General features: G+C 44.0%; 1 protein-coding gene across 1 annotated transcript in view; it reads left to right on the top strand.

The window, feature by feature from the left end:
- Positions 1 to 14,035, top strand: part of LOC146202000 (sulfhydryl oxidase 1-like) — a 72,996-nt gene that overhangs the window by 32,117 nt on the left and 26,844 nt on the right. The gene's annotated exons all lie outside the window — the stretch shown is intronic.

Raw genomic sequence — 14,035 nt, forward strand, 5'->3', positions numbered from 1 at the left:
GCTTGACGCTGTGGAAGGCGCTGCACAGGTGGTACAGGTTGCCCACACGATACTCGTCGTACGCTGCACGACTAGCCTGAAAAACTAGTTTCACCCTCTTAATCAACTTTTTTTTTTTTTTTTTCGGGACAGCATAGTTGTCGGTAAATTGTGGGGTGCCCTGTTATAAAGTGCACAGTGGTGGCGCATTGACTTTGGGCAGATTTTCATGCTTAATGCACATACTTAAGAGCATTATTTATGGTTGATAGACATAATGATGGGAATACAGTCTAATACAAGCCTGTGAGAGCCTACTGCCTATACTTCCACTCTGTGATATACTGCTCAAATACTTCTTCCCTAGTCTACTGAGATAGAACAGACCAGGCAAGAAAATCATCTAAATTGCACCATTGACAAATAGAGTGCCATTATAGGATGGCTTGTTTACATGTGAGGAAGTTTGTTTACAAGTGCATGTCTTCTAGCATTCTAGCTGTGCAAGGAGGGGAAACGAAACCCCAGGCAATGATTTAATAGTTCTGACAAGATGTACAAAACGGGAGTTGTGTGGCTCTTTTAAGTTGGCCTACTGTAAACACCCATGGCCTGGACCCATATTCTCCCATTTGAAACGAAAAACGCAGTCACCGTCTGTACTTGATTTTCTTGGCTGTAGGAAAGAAGCCTTGGGTCTCACTACAGTTGTGTGAACTGCTTATTATTCGAGTTGAAAACTTGTGCTCGAAAACACAATGATATGTTCTAATGAAATTATTTCCTTGGTCTGGGCTCAGGTAATCACCTTTCTCATTATTGCCCAGCCAAAGTACTATATCTTTATTGTGTGCACTATTACCGCAGCCTTCAGTTGTGTCTGAAAGCTGTTATCTTTTTATGTGATGCAGTGATTGGAGAGTGTGGGAGCATCGTGCTACCGATCATTTTTATCTTGCCTGCTCCTGCATTGATTATATGTACTACCAAATGAAATACTGGCCATAGATGAATTTGCAGAACGGTTGACATGCTTTTATTCTCGTTAGTGTTTATTTACTGTGAAGCATCCTGAGGTGGGGTTGAAAATGCTAGTCTTTGTTCTGCTGAGATTCATTGACGCAATTTATTTGATGAGCATTTCTTTTATGTGTGGCCTTTGCAAAACTTTGGTCTGGTTAACAAGGTTTTTAAGTTGATGCGTAGTTTTCGCCGTCGGATTGTAAGAGGTCGAACAGGACGTTTCTTTAGTGCTGCGTTTTCGCGTAACTCAAAGTGCTTGGAGCTTTTCTGGCTGAAAAGAGAAAAACTGTCTGCAAGCATCAAATGAGCAATGAGGTGCAGATGCAGTGAGAGTTGGTAGTTATAATTTACCCCATATGGGTACAAAAATATAATATCTCTCATGTAATAACATAGGGTATTAGCAGATGAGATCTTTGCGTTTCTAATTTGTTATCTTTTTGTTCTTGCCAGAATTTTATAATTGGATTTTGGGCTATGCATACAGTATAATTAAAATCTCGTAGTAAATGCCTTGCAGGGAATCTGTGAAGCAGCGTGCAGGAATGGATATGCACTGAGAGTGCCAGTTTCTATGACTGGTGTGCTTTTTTTTCTTGCTCTTAGTGGCTGTCACTGACTTACTGCTGACGAAACGTTGAGCAGTAAAGGAAGTTTTTTGGGTGTTTCGTAATTCATTCCAATCTTTGATGAATTTTGATGAAACCAATGACATACACGTTAGGCTGCACAAGAGTGCTGCCGTTGCTTTAGGTATAACTTCCGTTTTCTTCTTCTTCGAAAAAAAAAAAATGAGTGGTTGGTAGGAAGATTATGGGAATGACAAGTTTTTGACTGCTAAAGCTTTGCTGGGCATCAGTTGGCCCGTTCCGTTATGTTTACATTCATATTCACAAGTTCAAGATTTTTATTCAGATGTTATGCTAGGTCTGCTATTGGCTGCTGTTTTGATGGTGCCACTTCGGCGGCTTTATTTTTATAAAGTTTAACCCTGTTGTGAATATAGTAAAACTTTGCAAAGTGTAAGTTTTGCTTTCAGTTGAACTGTTGCATGTTCAGGTAATCAATCGTTTTATAGCCTTGACGGAATTTTCGCAAGCTAAAATAAGACTTTGCAGTAACTCCACATTTAGTAAAACTCTTAATGCACTCCGACTTTTGCTCGGTCTCCACTAGTTGGTAACAGGTTCTGATATAATTTGCTTCCTTTTCTTTTTTTTTTTGACCATCTGCATTCTGTACTCATTCTCAATAAAATATTGAGGATGGAGTTAGTGGCAAGGCATTAAAGTATGTTTTGTAGTAACCTAGCTACTTAGCCACATAAGTTCTAAAATGTGTTTACGTGTAAATAACGTGACCACGAATGTAACATAAGAGGAAGGTCGACACCTCACGACAAAGAAAAAAAAAATAGTTATGATTATATAACGCAATCACGAATTGTTCAAGCCAGCTACTGCTGGAATGTTGAGAGCTGGGAAGACGGAACAGTGACAGCTTGCAAATATATTGCAGCAGTGGATACGTGGATAATAATTGAGAGAATTTGCGCGACCTCATCGACTGCTGCAAAGCCTCCGATGTGTTAATGCATGCAGTCTCCCATGCAGCAGCAGCCACTATTATACAGTCGAACCCAGATATATCGAACTCGAAGGGGATCGCGAAATAGTTCGATATATCGATAATTCGATATACAGAAATCGGCTTGGGACAGCACTTACGATGCGGAAAAATGATACCGCATTTGTCGCGTAATCAACTCACTCGCCTAATGAACCCACCCTTCACTTTTGCACTCGAGTATTTGGAAAAAAAAAGAAAGCGTTAAGGCCAGCTCGCTTACATGCAAGCGATTAAGCGATCTCAGCGACAGAGCAAAAAATTTCCAACTTGTTGGAACTGCGTCCCTCCTGTTCGAGCCACAGGGGCAGCTCGAAACAAGGTTTTTGTGTAGCTGCAGCAGAATGCTGCAGCAGAAATCGCCAGCGTTTTCGCTTCCATGTAGCACTCCGTTTGGGTCCTTTCATCCACAGCTCATTTCTTGGCAGCGTGCCAAGATGCTGCACAGCGATAAGGATAAGGTCGCCCTGGCGTGTTTATCTTTTTATAGCTCCTGCAGCAGCGGGGAGCGAACTTGGCAGACTGCCCTTGATGGCTTGATTGCACAAGCCTGGTTCGATTTATCACACCCTGCTTGGGGTGGGCGTAGTCCACTGCCACAAAATATTGGAAAGCGTGATACAGTAGCTGCAAATGCTGTTTGAAGCGAAAAATGCTAAAAGCTGGTGTTATGATCGCAGCTGACCGCGTGCTTTCGTTAATTCATACATGCAAGAATAAACGACTCCCGCGAAAAAAGAAAAAGAAAAAAAAGCCGCTTCGTAACGCCATATCTTACGCTACGCCGCGCGTACAGCACAACGATAAAAATAGACGACTCCCGGAAAAAAAAAAAAAAGATCTGCCGCTTGTTAACTTCCGCAGGCGCCATAGCCACGTCAGCCGCTGCGCACAGAGGGTTCGCAAAACACGCTGGGGAAAGTGTCCGACGTTCTGTCTGAAAACGGGCTGAGCTGGCTTGGCACATGCGTTGAGCGTGCTACTGCGAACGAAGGCCGGAAAAGAGGAAGGAGAGAGATAGCTCGGCAAAAGAATGGGCACACCCTTGCGCTTCGCTCCATCGCGTTTTTCCCCACTCGTTCCCACCGGTTCTCTCTGGTTCATTCACGCACATGGCTTGCAAACGTCACGTGCTGGCGCGCGGGAAACGATAACCGCAAGTGCGCACGCCTTTAGGGAATGGGCGCGGCGCTGCCCTAGCCAAACTGTCCCCTCTCATTACTTCCGCGCGCGGCTTGAAAACGTCACGCGGCAAACGGCCGAGGTGATGGGATCGTCTTTGGGAAAGGCACACTTTCCAGTGCGTGGTGCGGAGTTCGTTATATCGAACGACCGGTGAAATTGAGTTCGATATATGACGCGGCTTTCCTATACTTTTACATGGGATTTTCAAGGGGATATTCTGTGAGTTCGATATAACCGAAATTCGATATATCCGGGTTCGGCTGTATTGCAATGCTACCGGTGCTACAGGTTTCGTGCTGCCCAGTCCTGTTCCCATTCGCCCTTTTCATTTCCTAGTCTACTTAGCTGTTTCTACGCCTACCCTTTCTCATCAGCATGGACAGACTTCTTTCCACATTCATAGCCACACTCTACATTACTCATGTGCGGCGCGCAGCCTCAGGGTCATCTAAAAGCTGCCTTCTCCTAATAGCTTGCAGGTCCAGTAGTAAAGGCCTCTGTAGCCATCTTGAGGAGCATGGAGAAGGAAGGTCGTACTATATTCGTACCTTAATTTCGAATGTAATGCAAGATATGTTCTGAAACTAACAAATGAGGACAAAAAAAACTTGCGTTATGCTCATGTAAATGCAGTAATGATAAGGAATTTGTAATGTCAAATTTTTTACATTGTTGCTGTTACTTTCACCAATTATATATTTTTGTTATTTAAAGAGCAGTGGCGATATTCCGGGCAGCTGTCTTTCCGCTATGTATATTTCTTATACAGTCGAACCCGGATATATAGAACTCGAAGTGGATTGCAAAATAGTTCTATATATCGATAATTTGATATGCAGAAATCTGCTCGAGACGCCACTTGCGATCGTGAAAAATGATGCTGTATTTGTCGCTTAATCAACCCACTCGCATAATGAACCCACTCCCCACTTTTGCCCCCGAGAATTTGAAAACAAAAAAAAAAAAGTGTTCGGTGACACGCGCCCCATTTCGAGCGTCTCATATCCACAGCTCATTTATTGGCAGCGCGCCAAGATGCTGCGTAGCGATATCGTTACAGCGGGTTTATCTTTTTACTATACTTTAGATAGATCCCGCTGTGGCAGGGAGCGAACTTGACAGAGTGCCCGTGATGGTTTGATTGCACAAACCTGGTTCGGTATATCACGCCGCGCTTGGGGCAAGCATAGTCTACTGCCACAAAATCATTGGAAAACGTGATAGTTGCAAATGCCGTTTGAAGCGAACAATGCTAAAAGCCGTTGTCATGATTGCAGCTGACCACATACTTTAGTTGATTCATAGATGCAAGAATAAATGACTCTCGCAAAAAAGAAAAATAAATCTGCCGCTTCTTAATGTCCGCAGCCGCCATCGCTTACGCTGGGCCACATGTTCGGCACAACTAAGGATGACTCTCACAAAAGAAAAAAAAATGCTGCTTCTTAACGTCCACAGCCACCATAGCATATGCCATGCCGCACGTTCAGCACGTTGCCAAAGACCGAAAAAAAAAAAGAAAAGAAAAAAAAAACGAAAAAAAAAACTGACGTTTCTTAGCATCTGCAGCCGCCATAGCTACGCACATTTGGCACAACGACACAAGACTCGCATCGCATATTAGCCGCTGCGCGCAGAGCGTTCACAACACGCACTGGAGAAAGCGTCTGCCACGGACCGAGCTGACTTGTCCGCGCATGCGTAGTGCTTGCTGCTACCAACGAAGACCGGGAAAGAGAGAGGAAGGGGAGAGATAAAGTTCAGTAGAAGAGTGGGCACACCCTTGCGCTTTGCTCTATCGCATTTTTCCCCTCTCCCGAACACCACGGCTGCATTGGTTCGCTCTCGCTCCTTCACGCACAAAGCTTGGGAACGCCACTTGTTGGCGCGTGGGAAACGATCACCGCAGATGCGCGCGCCTTTGGGGAAAGGGCGCGGAGCTGCCCTAGACGAGCCGTCGCTGAACTGTGCCCACTCATTCCGTACGCGTGTGGCTTGAAAACATCATGCGGCAAACAGCCGAAGATGATATGATCGTCTTTGGGGAAGGCGGACCGTCCGATGCGTGGTGCGGAGTTTCATATATATCGAACGACCAGTGAAATTGAGTTCGATATACGACGCAGCTTTCCTATATTTTTACATAGAATTTTCAAGGGGATATTCCGTGATTTCGATATACTCAAAATTTGAATTATGCGGGTTCGACTGTAGTAACGCAAGCAAAATGTGGGTCTTCTGCCTTCTTCAGCAGCCGTTTTCTTGTTTGTGCTGTTTGTTATGCTTCCCTGCTGGTTTGCGGATATGCCTTGTCAAATTTTACGAAGTTCTGGTATGAAAATTTAGGGCTATTATCCAAGATCACAGTAAGTAGGGTGCTGTGATGAGCAAGAAAGCTCTTGAGGGGGTTTATGACTGTGTGTGTCATTGTGGAAGCGAGGAGCGTGTTTTCTGGGTATCGATAGTGGTAATTCGTGCAGATGCTCAAGTCTCCATCGTGCCTGCAAATATGACACAGTTTTGAGAGACCTCCATACGGTAAAGGAGGCTTTGGTGGGACCACTGAGGAACGCACTTCAGGTCTTCAGAAAATTTTGCACTGTGATCTGATGAAAAGCATAATGGTCTAACGAAGCTATCTATGTCGCGCGAAACGTTAAGCATCCGCTTCTTGGATTACTGGCTATAGAAGCTTTGGGCATGGTGAAGCTCCTGTACGCTGCCGAACACATGGATGAATATTACCACCAACCTCTTATTGGACTGGGTCAGTTGGTGGATAAGTACACTATTTAACTGGACCCTACAGCTGGGCTGTATTTCATGACTGTTACGAGGCGGGCTCTTGTATTAATAACGAAAGACAGTGGAGCAGAAAATATGTATAATGTTAGGGCAAGGAGTAATCCGTCCTGTTAAGACCCTATGGACTAGTGTGCCAAGATTGTTCCTGCCTTGAAGCCTTCAGGAAAAGTCCATATCTTCATGGATTTCGCTCCCCTTTATTCATCAGTCCTCCAAGAAAGGTTTCCTCGCTTGTCAGTGGAGCAGACACATACATATACGTCTAGGGGAGGTTAGAGGCTTTCCTCAACCTAATTCCAACACAGGCTTTCATGAAATTCCTCTTTCTTTGACATGCCAGAAACTGACTACCTTCATCACGCTAGCACTACCTTCATCACACTGGCAGGATGTTTTTGTTTTGATTACAAAACTGCTTGTTGTAATCGCGTCAGCTCGAGAATACTTCCAAAAGTGCATGTCTGAAACTCTCAGTGAATTATCTGAAGTGGTCAATCTCATGAATGACAGTCTCATTTTTGGCCATGACTAAAGTTGTAATGCGACGCTGAAGGGACTTGATTATTCGGGATTTGCCATGAACTGCTCAAAATGCATTTTCATTTTTCAACGTAAATGAGATCACTTAGGATGCATCATCAGCCCCCTAGGGTATCCGTTCTGACCCAGAAAAATGTTGAGGTAGTGAAGTGTCTTCCTCTGCCTTAAGATGTCGCTGGTGTCTGCAGAATTTCAGGAACGGCGAATCATCTGGCGAAGTTCCTGTCACATTTGGTCTAAAAACAGCTTCCCTTTCTGAGACCGTTAAAAAAATCTTCAAAGTGGACCGGCCGGTGGTGCCTGCTCAAAAAATGGCCTTCCAGAGCATCAGAGACCCCCTCATGAGCATCACTTGATGCTCATAACCTTGCCCGGGGTCTGACCTTCAGAGTAGGCTCTTGCCTTCAGTACACTCTGAGCAGGGACAGGCTAGTCAGCTATACATAATGAGATTACTGAGCACTATCGGCTAAACAGGGTAGAATACCCACCGACAGATAGGAAACTAAGTAAGAACGAAGAAAGCATCTGGAGATGCTTACAAACGAGGACTTATCCAGATCCAGCTACCCTTACATAGCCAGCGGTACCCAGAACAGTTCACAGATACATGCAAACTATGTCGGGATGGGACGGATCTGCTAAATATGATATGTACGTGTCCAGAAATCCAAAATATAAATCAAGAGACAAAAACAGAAGAATTTTGGGCGACTCTGCTTTTGAGCTCACACTCTGACACTCAGCTAGGTCTAATCCTACTGGCCGAACATGCTGCCCGGCTCCAAGAACTCCAGGCCACCGTCTAGACGGATAGATTGACGGCTCTCCTGTATCTGTTGGATATTAAAGTTTTACCGCCACTAATTGCAGAGAAATGTTCATCCAAATATTGGTTTGGTTTATAGGGTTTAACGTCGCAAAGCGATATCGGCTATGAGGGATGCTATAGTGGAGAGCTCTGGAAATTTCAACCACTCGGGAGTTTTTAAGGGATTTTTAATTTATTGAAACTTATGAAAACAACATGAAATAATGCAGCATTGCCAATGCAAGACAAAGTGAACTGGCTGTGTTACTTACAGAGAAAACAGAGCTCGTAGAAGAAGAATAAAAGCAGACGCACCTAATTCACAATCAGTCGTGGCCTGGATGTGTGCCCGTGTCCTCGGTGTGATTATTGTGCACAAAAAAAAAAAAAAAAAAGCCTCAGACTCCTTTTTTATGCTCCTTTTGGTCCTTTTGTCATGTAATCTGGCACAACACTGCCTGCTAGTGCTAACAGATATTGTTCAAATCACTAGTGCATGTCAACATTACACATGCCCAAACTTCTCCCCATTGAAGACTGGTAACTTGCCTGTAGTGTCCAAAATTAGGAACATGTAGTTGAACACAAAAAAAAAAGGGCATGCATAAATAGTATTCACCTGTCATTGGTGTCATTGCATTCCTGAAAAAAAAAAAAAAAGAAATTCCTTAAGAATCTTTAAAATAATCCAGCTAGTTGAACACAGGCAGTAAATATGATAAATCCACTAGTGCTCATGTCCATCAAGATCCTGACACACACCAGAAGCTTCATGGGCGTGCATTAAAAGCCAAGCTGTAATTATTCTATGACTTTTTGCTGTGTACATCTTGCTAGTAAAATAATCCTGATATGTCACCAATTGTGCACAATTAAAATGCTTCCCTTGCAACTTAATGTGGGCACAAATAAAAGGAAAAAAAGGGAACAAGCCAAAGCTTGTTTGTAAAAGCAGTGTTTTGCAAACCATGCAAAACCATGTTTAACCGAGCTTTCATTCATATAACTAGCTTCAAGCCATGCTTAAACTCCCACCATTTTATTTTATAGCTGGAATGTGCTAGGATCTGAGAAAACATGCCTAGATTCTAGGCAGTGCAAACTGTCTAGTGTGGTCTGTGCCAGTAAAAGTGCATTATTGAAAATTTACTACCTATCGATTTATAGTTATGTAAATAAACAAACGTGGCTCAAGATAGTATACCACAATGCAAGGCAATGTATCGCAGCCTAAGAAAAGCCAAGGTGGTCTAAGTGGGGTAATAACACTTTACCCAATTCACAATCCATCTCTGCCCAGCTAGCTGTACGCTCGCATGTCTTGATGTGGTGAGTGCATTTCTAAAAAGGCGCTTCAGACCACCATTCTGTTTTTATCACGTGATCAGACACATCATGACCTCCTTCTTTCACAGCCTAGCATCACATGATTGACGCTTGCATCGTTCACCTGTCATTGCAGTCTGCATGCCCTCAGCTTCTCCATCATTTGATACTGGTTTGAAAGAAATGAAAGTTACGTTGTCAACGTTTTTCCTATTCTCGATTTGTGGCGTTACTTCAAACATTCATAGCTGTCTCTTTAGAGGTCTGTGATGTTGTGGTCTACAAATTATGGCACCCATTTTCGCATTTTTATCACAGCAAACATTTTTAGTGATATGATGGGCGCTATGGTATAATCTTTAGAAGACGGCAACCAGTCTTTGTGAAATGTCAGAGCTGTTATTCTGAGATCATATAAACGAATAAAAGGAACATCTTCACTAATGCTGTCAAGAAAAAGCGAAATTGTATCCATTCTTCAAATCTTTAATAATTGAGATCTTCAAAGAGCGTAAGGTATACTTGTGTTCCTTTCAGAGTATATTCTGCAATTTATGATGCCATAGAGTGCACAAAGAGTTTTCTCTTTTTTTTTTTTCTTTTTTTTCTCCACAAGGCAGCTTGCACCCTGCCGCGCTCGTGCAGTGGTTAGGGCGCTCGACTACCATGCCCAAGGACGCAGAATCGAATCCCGGCCGCGGTGGCGGCTTTTCTATGCAAGCGAAAAGCAAGGCGCCTGTGTGCTGTGCTATGTCAGTGCATGTTAAAGAATGTCAGGTGTTGAAATTTCCGGAGCGCTCCACTATGCAGTCTCCCATAGCCTAAGTTGTTTTGGGATGTTAAACTCCATAAACAAAAAAAACAACAAACAAACAAGGCAGCTGGCATGATGAATGGTTTTCAAGGTACCAGACTTTCTGAGCCATTCGCAGTGCATGTGACTATTCAGCAACACAACTGAAGTGCTTGGAATGCCGGCAACTTTTACATCCAGTGTTAGGTAAATACTTGTTCTGTTTTTTAAAAATCATTTATGTTTTGTTTGGTACTTTCAGCTAAATTGAGACACTCCACTTTTTATCCAGCTAACTTCCCTGAACATGCCATTGGAGCCACTGCAGATAAGCAACAAGCTTTCGTAGGTGTACTGCCAAATTGATGGCGTATGGAGAGGGGCGGGAATCTGATGTTGATTTATGCCGGTATAAAAATATGTCTGCTCAGTTTCTGGGGTTGTAAGATGCTGAGGATTTGCCTTAATTTACAAGGTTTTGTTGTGAGAATTAGGACCCCTCCACAGATTTTTGCCCATTTTTACATTCCTATAATAATTGGCTATACTGGCCGGATGCTAAATTCTGCTGTTTTATTTTCTGAGCAATACAGGGTTAACCCTGTAACCCTGAAACTCGTGGTTCTTCCTGTCTGTTTTCTTGTGGGCATGTAGCTCTATTTTTTTTTAGAGCAGTTCCATTTTTTTCATCCTTAATTGCTTAGTATTTTGTCTGGCATATATTCGTTATATATGTCTTGGAAAGTAAGGTGCATCTTAGCGGAGGTTCATAATGCGAAACTTTGATTAAGGACACGGGACAGGCTTATCTGGGTAAAAATGTTAGCTTTGAATTCGCACCTATCTTAAATGCTGAAACATTCCTGAACATTTTTCAATGGCTTGTGGTTATTTTCAGTCTTTTAGTTGAGTCAGAACAGGGCAGTTTCCAAAGCTAAGTGGCTAATGGACAAGCACTACGCTTTCACACACTCGCATTTCTGTTGTAAAAAATGATGTTAAAAAGCTAGGTATTTTCTTAAGCTTGTCTAGAAAAGCACGTGACGTGTTTCTTTGAACACTAGCACATTTTACTCCGGTTCCTTCTCGCCTTGTCTGAGATGCGCAGTTTCATCACTTATTTGTGATTAATTTTGAAAGTTGTTTGGTTCCAATGGGGAGATAAGTTACGTCTTTCTGCTTATGCATGGCTTACAGTTCAGACATGCCACAATTGCTAGCACTATGAGTGCACGCTGACCGCAGTCGGCTGTGCTCCTGTTCCAACCATAGCGCTGGTTAGCAACAAAATGCGCTAAGAAACAGAAGTCGTCCAACTCGCTAGTAGGGCTGTGAGCAAGTTTCACCCACGCTGGGGCATAAGAGATCCTCTGAGGATGGACAGAAAAAGCTCTTAGGATATGTTCCTACGAGGTCTCTTTCTGGAGAGCATAGCAGGGGCGAAATCCTCGAAAGAGTTCGCTTTGGAACGCGTTCGCTTTCTCTCTCGCCGCCTCACTTCATTGGACGCTTGTCACCACCGCTGGCGTTGACGTCGTTTCACAAAGGCGGGACCACGGATTTCGCTGACGTCACGAGACATATCAATCAAATGAAAGCAAGCGCGTTCGGTCGCTGTATGTGGAACTCGGTAAGTCGCGTTCGCTTCAGCGCGAGAATCATGCCGTACATGCCCCCCGTTGCCCCGCTCTTGTTCGCAGTGCTCAGCGAATGTGGTTGGCGGCTTCGGAGGTCGCGCGCACATGACGATCCTTTCGACATGCCTGGCGATGCCTTCCGAAGGCATCGCCTGTCGAAGGCATCGAAGGCATGACTGTCGAAGGGGCTTGTACGCCAGCTATGCGAAGAGCTAAAACCCCACCTTGGCCCAACAAGGAAAAGCGCGCTCAAAACAAAGCGGAAAGTACTCTGTGCGCTGCGGTTCTTCGCTACCTGAGGCTTCCAGGCGGCAGTCGGCAGCGAGGCAACTATACGGCTCCCGCAGTCGTCTGTGAGCCAGATTATTTTGGCCGTCGCTCAGGCAATCGTGCATGTCGGCACAGAGAAAAACTGGGTGTCGTTTCCTTCGACTCCCGAGGAGAAGGCTCGCGCCAAGGCAGAGCAACTGAGATGGGACCGCCCAGCAAAGCCGATTGGCTGTTTTCTGCCCCCAGCGTTCATCCCACCCTTCTCCCCCCGATGCCTACATCAAATTGACGTCACGGCAAAACGAACGCGTTCCAAAGCGAACTCTTTTGTGGATTCGGCCCCAGCTCTGAAATGTTCGACCGCGTCGTGTTCTCTTAAGTGAATTGGAATAAACTTGCTTCCCTAGCACCTGCAGCAATTATCATGGTTGTGGCGCTAGGGCTGCTGCAGTGCAGGCACATTTCCTTGATTGTTTAGAGCAACTGCAGAAGAAATTGCTGTTGTAGAGATGTTTAACCTCAAGGGGACGAGGCAGGGTGAGTTCATTTAATTTTACGCTGCGCTTAGTTCATCATCATCGTCAGCCTGACTATACCCACTGCAGGGCGAAGGCCTCTCCTATATTTCTCCAATTAACCTGGTTCTGTGCTAGCTGCATCCACTTGTCCCTGTGAACTTCTTAACCTCATCCGTCCACCTAACTTTCTACCGCCCCCTGCTATGCTTTCCTTCCCTTGGCATCCAGTTAGTTACCCTTAGCGACCATTGGTTATCCTCTCTTCACACTACATGTCCTGCCCAAGCCCATTTCTTCTTCTTGATTTCCACTAGAATGTCAGTAACTTGAGTTATTTCTTTGACCCAATCTGCACGCTTCCTATCTCTTAATGTTACCCCTACCATTTTTCGTTCCATAGCCTTCTGCGTTGTCCTCAACTTAGGTAGAACCCTCTTGGTTAGCCTCCACGTTTCAGCCCCATAGGTGAGTACAGGTAAGATGCAACTGTTGTATACTTTCCTCCTGAGCGATACTGGTAAGCTGCTAGTCATAATCTGCGAGTGCTTGCCAAATGCGCTCCATCCCAATCTTATTGTTCTTGTTATTTCCTTTTCATGGTCCTGATCTGCAGTTACTACCTGTCCTAAGTAGACGTATTAGCCTGCTACTTTCTGTGCTTCGCTACCTAACGTAAACTGCTGTTCCTTCCCGAGGCTGTTGAACATTACCTTAGTCTTCTGCGTATTGATTTTCAAGCCCACCTTTCTACTTTTTCTGTCTAGGTCATCAATCATTATTTGCAGTTCATCCCCCGAGTTACTTAGCAAGGCAATGTCATCAGCAAATCGCAGATTACTGAGGTATTCTCCATCTACAATTATCCCTAAGTGCTCCCATTCTAAGTCTCTGAATACTTCCTCTAAGCAAGCTGTGAATAGTGCTGGGGAGATCGTTCTCCTTGCCTAACACCTTTCTTTATGGGAATTTTGTTACTTTCTTTATGCAGAACTATGGTTGCTGTGCAGCCACTATATATATCTTCCAGCACTTTCACGTACGGCTTGTCTACCCCCTGATTTCGCAATGCCTGCATCACCGCCGAGGTTTCTACTGAATCAAATGCTTTTTCTTAATCAATGAATGCTATGTATAAGGGCTAGTTATATTCCAAGCATTTTTCTATCACCTGGTTGATGGTATGGATATGATCGATAGTAGAGTACCGTTTCCGAAAACCTGCTTGATCCTTTGCTTGATTGCAGTCTAAGGTTGTCCTGATTTTATTAGCGATTACCTTAGTAAATACCTTATACGTAGCAGATAGTAAGCTGATTGGTCTGTAAATTTTAAGGTCCCTAGTGTCCATAATTAATTTAAACAGCGCGAACAAGAAGACACAGGACAAGATAAAAGGAAGCCACAATACAAGCGCTGTACTGTGGCTTTCTTTTATCTTGTCCTGTGTCTTCTTGTTCGTGCTGTTTAAATTATTAATGGATATTTACCAACTCGCCCAAGAAAGTATCTTGGTAAGCCATAG

Source organism: Amblyomma maculatum, chromosome 1 (genome assembly GCF_055883805.1).
Source record: "Amblyomma maculatum isolate TAMU_Amacu chromosome 1, ASM5588380v1, whole genome shotgun sequence".
Lineage (NCBI taxonomy): Eukaryota > Metazoa > Arthropoda > Arachnida > Ixodida > Ixodidae > Amblyomma > Amblyomma maculatum.